Genomic DNA, 8499 nt, shown 5'->3' with positions numbered 1-8499 from the left:
TACTTAGGCGCACATTACCGCTCGCATAGCTCCTTTGTATTACTTAGGCGCACATTACCGCTCGCATAGCTCCTTTGTATTACTTAGGCGCACATTTATCGCGCACATTACTCGCGCGCATCTTCTTTCTCTCTCATTTGTATCTTCGCACTAACACACATTTACGACCATTGTAGGACTCATAGCGTATAAATCGGTGCCTATTTTGGGAGTGCAGCAACGCTGTAGTCGCTTATACGTCTACTGTAGAATTTATTAAAGCAGCCTATGCCGTTATTAAGAGCTTCTAACTGGATATTGTACGGCATGTTATTAGAGCTTGTGTGCTAGTTGAGCGTTATGACAAAAGGGACATTTTGTCGTAAGGGAGAATGTCCTTTACGTCCCATACGACATGTCAAATTTCCACTGTATATATTTATATATATGGTGAAGATTTTATAGTTAGATAATTCAGGTTTTTTTCAAATGCGCTAGCACCCCCCCGGACAGAATCAATGCCCCAAATTGCTTCCGAGGCCCTACCGCTACGCCACTGGGCGGCGTAGGGACCACTTTGGGAAACTGTGGTGTAAACATAGTTTTCCTCGCTTTCCTAATACGGGTCGGGGTAATCACACATTTTTTCAAAAGTTGGAAACCTTCGCACAAAACAGGTAGGTTTCATCACAATGTTTTCCTTTACTGTTAGCGAGAAGTGCGTAACTTAGTAATTAGAGGTACATACCACCATAGGGATTCGAACTGTCGACCTTTTAATTGAAATAGCTGCTGTTCTGCCACTGAACTACCACTCTGCTCTAAAAATAAGACTATGAGTGTATTATAAAAACAATGGCTCAAGTTTGCACCTTTATGGTATATAAACTTTCGTTATTCAATTTCAATATTTATTTATTTATTTATTTATTTTTGGCATAACTACAGAATACAAATTATATGGTTCCTTAAGTTAGCATGCATTACAATATAAGTAAATTATGCATTCCTATAACAGCTACGCACAACATTTGACAAGTAAATAATGATATAACCTAATTAATATTAAAACTAATGTACATTATTTTAAGAACTACACATGGACGGACCTTTGGATAATATAAGTAAAAATAAATAAAAATAAAAATAAAAATTCCTCTTATTTAATTCTGACAATATAAATAATTAGAACAAAGGAAAAAAAAAGTAGTGTAAAAATAAATATTAATAAAAATAAAATAAAATAAAAGAACAGGGACAAATTTCATACTTCTTAAATACATTTAAGTACAATATAAATTCAGATGTTTATGAATATGTCCAAATATTTACACATCACATCCTCTCCGGCCTCTGCACATGCGGAGAATGGGATCATTATATGATACATTGTTCGCAGTGCATGGTAGAGAAAAGGTGTTTTGTGTACGTTTACTACCGATCTTGAACGAGATGTGGCCTAAGAGCTCACCTGAGTCCACCCATGAGTTGATTATTTTAAAAAGAGTGGAATAATCAAGAATTACACGTCTGGACTGAAGAGAATCTACGTTAAAATATTTGAGTCTTGCCTCATACGTGTCCAATCTCTTGCGCATTCCGAACTGCGTGGTCAAGTTGCGGAGAAACCGTCTTTGGACATTTTCAATTGCATCATATATAAACTATATATATATATATATATAAACTACTTCAATTTCAACTTACTTAATAAATTATTAAAGCATAAAACCACCTCTATTTTACATTATAGCAGCCTGAAAATTATAGCAGCTCCGATAGCTTAACTAGTTCACAAAATTCCGTAAAAATATCCGGCTCAAAAATTCACCGTGTCCAGCTGAATTCATTTAACCGCGTGTTTTTGCTTTTATTCCGTGTTTGCATCACTAACACGATGTATTTACGAACAGTGGGTATAGTTAGGTGTATAACTTAAGTAGGACTTACTTTACATTTTAAATATTGTTGTTTATGCAACTTGAAATGCACGCTAGGTCTATTTCCGTTTTGCATTTGTTTTTCTGTAGCCATTATTTTAACACGTTAGGTTAATGTTTTTAGATTATTCGGTCGCGATAAAATAGTGTTTATTTTTGTAATACCAAATAATGGGACGAACAAGTCCTTCGCGTAGTATAGAGCGACATGCATGTCCATAGCAGTTTCAATGGGATTCGGAGCTTTAAATCGCAAAGGGGCACTGCCACTGCGCCTGTCATCTTGAGACACACGACTTGTTTGTCGCGTCACTTGATATTATAAAAAAAAAAACAGTTAACAAGTTCAATGTGTCTGAAATTTCACCTGCACCCTTACCCTTCAAAACTGGAACGCAGTAATGCTCACATTACTGCTTGGCGGCAGAAATAGGTAAGGTGACAGTATTTTTCTGGACGAACTTTTTCACAACGAGCTCTACTGTTACTAAAATGTATTATTGACATATGATTTACCTAAATGGCATTTCATCCATAAGTTAATGAAATTGACATGAACAGACGCATAAACATTATGAAAACTAAATCTAAATAAGTTTGAATATCAACATGACTCTTATTATAGAATCGTATGCATTGTTCTTTAAATTAATATGTTTAACATTTAACGACTGACAAGAATTGTTCGTTTATTTTCGATACTCATGTTAACAATGCCTATTATTAGTCTTTGTGAAAAAAAATTATTTAGTCTTCTTATCAAAAATTACATACTCGTAAATGTATAGAGACGCTGGTATAACAATGTTAATTTCTTTAAACTCTCAGGGACATTTTGGGGTTCATTTTGTAAATTACCTTAACAGTAGTCATTAATAAATTGCCCTGAGTTTCTGCGGCATTTCCCCAAAGCAAAATACCGTATGCCGTCATACTGTGAAAACAATTTATAACAGTAGAGCACCTTGTTCTGCCATTGAGCGGTAATGTGAGCGTTACTGTGATTCGATTTTTAAAGGTGCTGGTGAAATTACAGGCACGTGCGATTTGTTAACTTATGTGTCCGGATGACGGGCGCAGAGGCACTGCCTCTTAAATCTTTTTGCGATTTTCTAGAAGCTCTGAGCGGCACTGCAACTGCTATGGACAGGCGCGTCGCTTATCATCAGGTACACTACTTGTTCGTCGAGTCACTAAGTATCATAAAAATAAAAATAAAATTAAACTTAAACATATCTAAGTGACCTAACTATGATGCAACTTGCAAAATATAGATTTAAAAAATATGATGAAATATGAAAAAAAAACCACAAAACTGAATTTAAAAAAAATTACGCACAAAACAAACAAAAATATTAATTGAAATATGTATTATTCTATACTCGTAATTTGCAGATACCAATACTACTGTTATAACCAATGTTTCAATTAACTTTGAAATAGCTCTGTTCACGGCGTCATAAGTACATAAGTGCCTTTTAAATTTAAGTAATAATGAAGCATCACCACCAAACCGTAGACGTTAGATAGTATTATCTCATGTCTGAAACTTTCACAAGGACAAGGAATTCATAAATATAAATTAAAAATATTAATCGACCTAGAATTAAACCTTGACAGACGCCTCGTACTGTTGACTGTATCACTCAAATACGATATAAGAAGGGCGAGGTCACGGCCATACATTAGGCAAAGTTTCCTGGCGAATGTATCATGGTGCACAAAATGCATTGGAAAGGTTACGATACACTTCTCATTATGTCGCGAGTTTTGCGTTCCATCAATTATATGTTTGGTCAACTCATCATTTAGGTTTTGGTTAAAAATATTTTTTTAAATACTACATTGCAAGTTGGTAGTGTTAGTATATTAGTATAGTTTGTATATTAGTAGCAGTAGAGTCTCCCGTGAAAGAGTTTGTCCAGGGAAATACTACCACCTTACCTATTTATGCTGTCAGCAGTAAAATGAGCATTGCATTATTGCGTTCTGGTTTTGAAGGAAGGGTGCCGGTTAAATTACAGGCACATGGGATTTGTCAACCAATGTTTTAGGGTGTCGGGTGCAGTGGCAGTGCCCCTTAGATCTTTGTGATTTAAAGCTCTGAGTGGCACTACAACAGTTATGGACAGGCATGACGCTTACCACCAGGCGCACGATTTGTTCATCCCATCACTTGATATCATAAGAAAAAATTGAAATACAAATAAAATTTGTAGGATTCACTACCAGATTTAATAAACGGACAAACGTTGCTCTGCTTTATGAGGCCAAGAAACGCCCAGTATCGACACATACATATGTATATTAAAAATACATGTTAAGTGGGCAAGGAGCGTTACAATCAATTACAGAATTAATTACTTTGACCGAAAGACCATCAAGATCAGCAATATCTTTTATTTCTATTGATTTGAAGGTTTTAACAAAGACTCTTGGGTGTCTACGACGAAACTTTAAATTAACAAGACCAATATTTTCTTTCAATAAGGAGTCACTCACTGCTGTGGGAGGGAAATTAACGCCTTGGCAGTCGAAGTTTTAACGTCTATGAAAAATTTGCTGCTTTTACAAATTGATCTGAATAATTTAATTGGTTTTTATGATTGTTATTTAAAAATCTACGTGTTGTCGCTACATTTTTACTTACCATCGTTAATTGGTTAAGGTTATTGCAGCACAGCTATTTTTTTAATAACTCTTGTAATAGAAGTTTGTACTTAGTTTAGGAATTAACTTAAACGAGATATAACTTAAAAATAGTTATTTAAATGATCACTGTACGGCTTAAACATGTTCAAATTTGTATTGTTTTAAGTAATTTATAGTGTATTTGTAGTATTTAGTGTAAGTGTTATATGTTCTGTTTATTTCAGCCAAAAGACGTCCACTGCTGAACATAGGGCTCCCCTAAAGAATGCCGTAACGACCTGTCCTGCGCCGCTTGCATCCATCGGATTCCCGCAGCCTTCACCAGATCATGGTCTCCTCACGCTGCGTATTCCGGTACGCGGTGGCCACTCAAGAACTCTTCGGCCCCATCGGCCATCTGTTCTGCGAGTACTGTACCCTGCCCACTGCCACTTAAGTTTTGCAATTCTTTGGGCTATGTTCGTTACTCTGGTTCTCTTGCGTTTACCCTCACTACTAATTCGATTTCGCAACGAAACTCCGAGCATAGCCTTTTCTATTGCCTTTTAGTGACCTTGAACTTTCTCCTCCTCAACGTGGTCGACGTGGACGTGGTCGCGACCACGTCTCAGTGCCATGAGTCACCATCATTTAAAGAAATAAATTTTTATTATTCCAAACAGTATTTTAAAGCCTAATAAGTATTTTACGCTTAAAATCATCTTTGAAAAGCATCTATTCGAATTGGGCAAGTTAAGATGACACGACGAACGCAGATGGTGTAACTTGCTGTCTCGCACAGTTTATGGCCAATTTCCGACGGTTTTTTGTGCCATTGGATTACGGACCTAAATGGTAAGAAAATGAATAAGTGAATTAAAATTTATATTACATTTTGGAGTCTTTTGTTAGTAAATTACCGATATAACTACCATTTTTTTAGTTTTTTTTAGTTTCACAGTTTTACTTCTATCAAATCTCGGCACATAGATTATTGCTAAGTAATTGTACTAACACATTTCGTATACGTATTCTAAATATAGAGAAGAGTACAAACTCACAAAACAGGTAAGTACGTCATTTTCTGTTCGCATACACTATTATATTACAGGTTTTGAGATGGGCGAGTGCAATCATCTCTTCGTTAGGTTTCAACTTGACGAAAGGTCTCATTTTCCGACAAGCGAGGTTCTTATTGATGGTACGATTACGCGAGGTTCTTATCGACGATACGATTGGTGATACGTATATTACGAATACTTATGATATCACTAGAGAGGCCTCTTCTTGTAATTTAAAAGAAAATAAAATGACTTGACATGAGTCTACTCGGCCTGTGTAACAAGAAAAGCTTCTACAAGAAAAGAAAGGTCATAGTCATATGTTATATTATGCGGTATATCAGGGTGTTGCTTTTAAACAAAAGTTTTTGCATGGATTCGTCAAAATGTTTTTGTTTTTACACTTTAAAGAAAAAATATTTTATAACTCACCTTTTATCTATTTTTAATTTCTTGTGGACTTTTTTTGGCTTAAACCTGAATTTACCTGGAACTCGTAAAAGCAAGATTTAATCAGAAATTGAGTAAAATAAGTGAACTTAATTTCGATGACATTAAACACGCGTACTTTTTTAACAAAATGAAATATATTTCGGTAGTAGTAGAGCTCCTTGTGTCAAAAGTTCGTACTAAAAGGAAAGTACTGCCACCTTACCTATTTCTGCCGTTAAGTAATAATGTGAGCATTGCTGGGTTTCGGTTTGTTTGGTTTGTGAAATTATAGTCACATGGGACTTGTCATTTTTTTTGACAAGTGTCATTTTTTTTAATAATACCAAGTGACGGGACCTTAGAGGATGGAAAAAAATAAAAGAAAGGAGCTGCCCTAAGTACAGAATCAACGTGCATATTACCAAAATTTGAAAGTTACAAATGGCGGATTTCTTTAGTGTTGTACCATAATCTATCGATAAGTCATTATCGACATGCAAATGTATGGCTTGAATTTTTGTTTCTTTAGTTTACTGTAACCAAAGTATGCCTAAACAAACACAAGTCTGATAATTTAATCTCGAGTGGTATATTATTATAAATGTCAACACACATTTTGAAACTTCAAAAAAAATTTATTTTCAACATTACAACTGGTAACTTATTTAGTAAAAGTCACCAAACTGCTGTGCAGTTTGTTGGCGACATGCGCATTCTTGCTTAATTATACCTACTTTACTTGTATTTAACATTACGTAGTATTAATTGTACTTACTAAATAAAATATAAAAATTACTTTAAGAGGTACGCCTTTAACCTACATTTTAGTACATATTTACATAACGTAAACCAATAAACCTAAATAAATAAACCTAATACCAATAAACCTAATGATGGAATAGCATTGTCATGTAATCTAGTTACATTTAAAGTTCTGTTAAAATTTGACTCTTCAAAATGAAGCGAACAAATGAAGATGGTTTTTGATCCAACGTTTATATTCGGCAGTCCTATGATTTCCAACCATTCTTTCTTCCTTTTTTCATTTGTAGGAAAACTTGAAATAATAATAATAAAACAATAAAAACCTCATAGTGAATTGTTTTAATAACAGAATATCGATAATATGTATGCTTACAAGATCAACACTATCTCAAAATAATCGTTAACAACAATCATCAAAATATACAAACAAACAGGCAATCTAAAGTAACAAAAGCAAAATTTGGCAAGATTTATAAATAAACTACTTAAATAAGTCTAATTACATAAAATATTCGGGCTATTGTGTGATTTATAGACAAAAAAATAACACATGCCTGTGCAATGTAACATTCGATTGATTTGCAGTTTTTCTAAAGCCGCATCCTTTAATGCTGCAGCGTCGCATTTTTATTAATACCTAATTATTCTCACTGTCAATATTTTTGTCCAATTTAATTATAATACATGTGAATAATTCAATAATACATTTGGAAAAACATTTGTTTTGACATTTGATGTACTTCCCTTTGACAACGGTATCATGTACCTCATGTACTTGAAATGGCCACGGTTGGCATTTAAAATGACGTTACGAATTTTCGATTCCCGTGTTTGACACAGACCAATGTAATGCTATCTCTTTTGGCTTAAGACGGCACGTAATAGTTAAACAAAGACAATAATATGTTTATGTTTTCGACGACGAAATGCATCATATACATATAACGTCTGATTTATATATGTCAACGTAACATGTCCTTTAGTTTCCATAGTCTAAGGACGGGACGAACAAGTGTTGAGCCTGGCGGCAAGCGACACGCCTAACCATAACAGTTGCAGTGTCACTCATAGCTTATAATAGCAAAGATCTGAGACGTACGTTCAGTAGCAGTAGAAATTTAAAATATTTCACTGCGAGTTGTTTAGAAAAGAAAAACTCTTCCACAAGGAGCTCTACTGCTTCTAATATACTAACTATACTAACACTAACAGTGAAATATTTTAAATTTCCACTGCCACTTACATCTCAGATCTTTACGATTTTAAACTTTGAGCAGCACTGCAACTGATATGGATAGGCGTGTCGCTTACCACCAGGCGCACGACATGTTCATCCTATGACTTGGTATCATAAAGAAGTTCACTGAGATAATCAGTATTATACAAATAAGAAACCAGTTAACAGTCAACCTCTGTACTATACAACGTCAGGGTGGGAATTAATCCAATCGATTTAAGTATCGCATTTATATCTGAATGCAAACAAAAATAGACATACCGTTTAGACAAATCACGTAGATAGAACTGACATTTAGAAAATGATTTACAGCTTGGAACATTTCAGATTTTTTAGGATTTTTAATTCCCTCTTTCAAATGTTTGTAATGCAAGTATACTTCAAGTGTAAGGTCAACTCTGAACATCGAACTAAATAATCCGTAAGAAGAACTTGAATATTCCTCAAATAGAAT

General features: G+C 34.5%; 1 protein-coding gene across 1 annotated transcript in view; it reads right to left on the bottom strand.

Moving 5' to 3' along the window:
* The window catches only part of LOC113233391 (pseudouridine kinase-like), a 35004-nt gene extending 28697 nt beyond the window's left edge, over positions 1–6307 (bottom strand). Inside the window, exons 1-2 of the mRNA XM_026468511.1 lie at positions 6267–6307; positions 6044–6098 (exon numbers count right to left, since the gene is read on the bottom strand). The gene's annotated coding sequence lies outside the window, so the exon portion shown is untranslated. The remainder of the gene's footprint in view (positions 1–6043; positions 6099–6266) is intronic.
* Positions 6308–8499: the final 2192 nt, after the last annotated feature.

This window comes from Hyposmocoma kahamanoa, unplaced genomic scaffold (assembly GCF_003589595.1).
Source record: "Hyposmocoma kahamanoa isolate Upper Pololo Valley unplaced genomic scaffold, ASM358959v1 78, whole genome shotgun sequence".
Classification (NCBI taxonomy): domain Eukaryota; kingdom Metazoa; phylum Arthropoda; class Insecta; order Lepidoptera; family Cosmopterigidae; genus Hyposmocoma; species Hyposmocoma kahamanoa.
The sequence above is the reverse complement of the archived record's forward strand: the minus strand, read 5'-3'. Positions and strand labels throughout refer to the sequence as shown.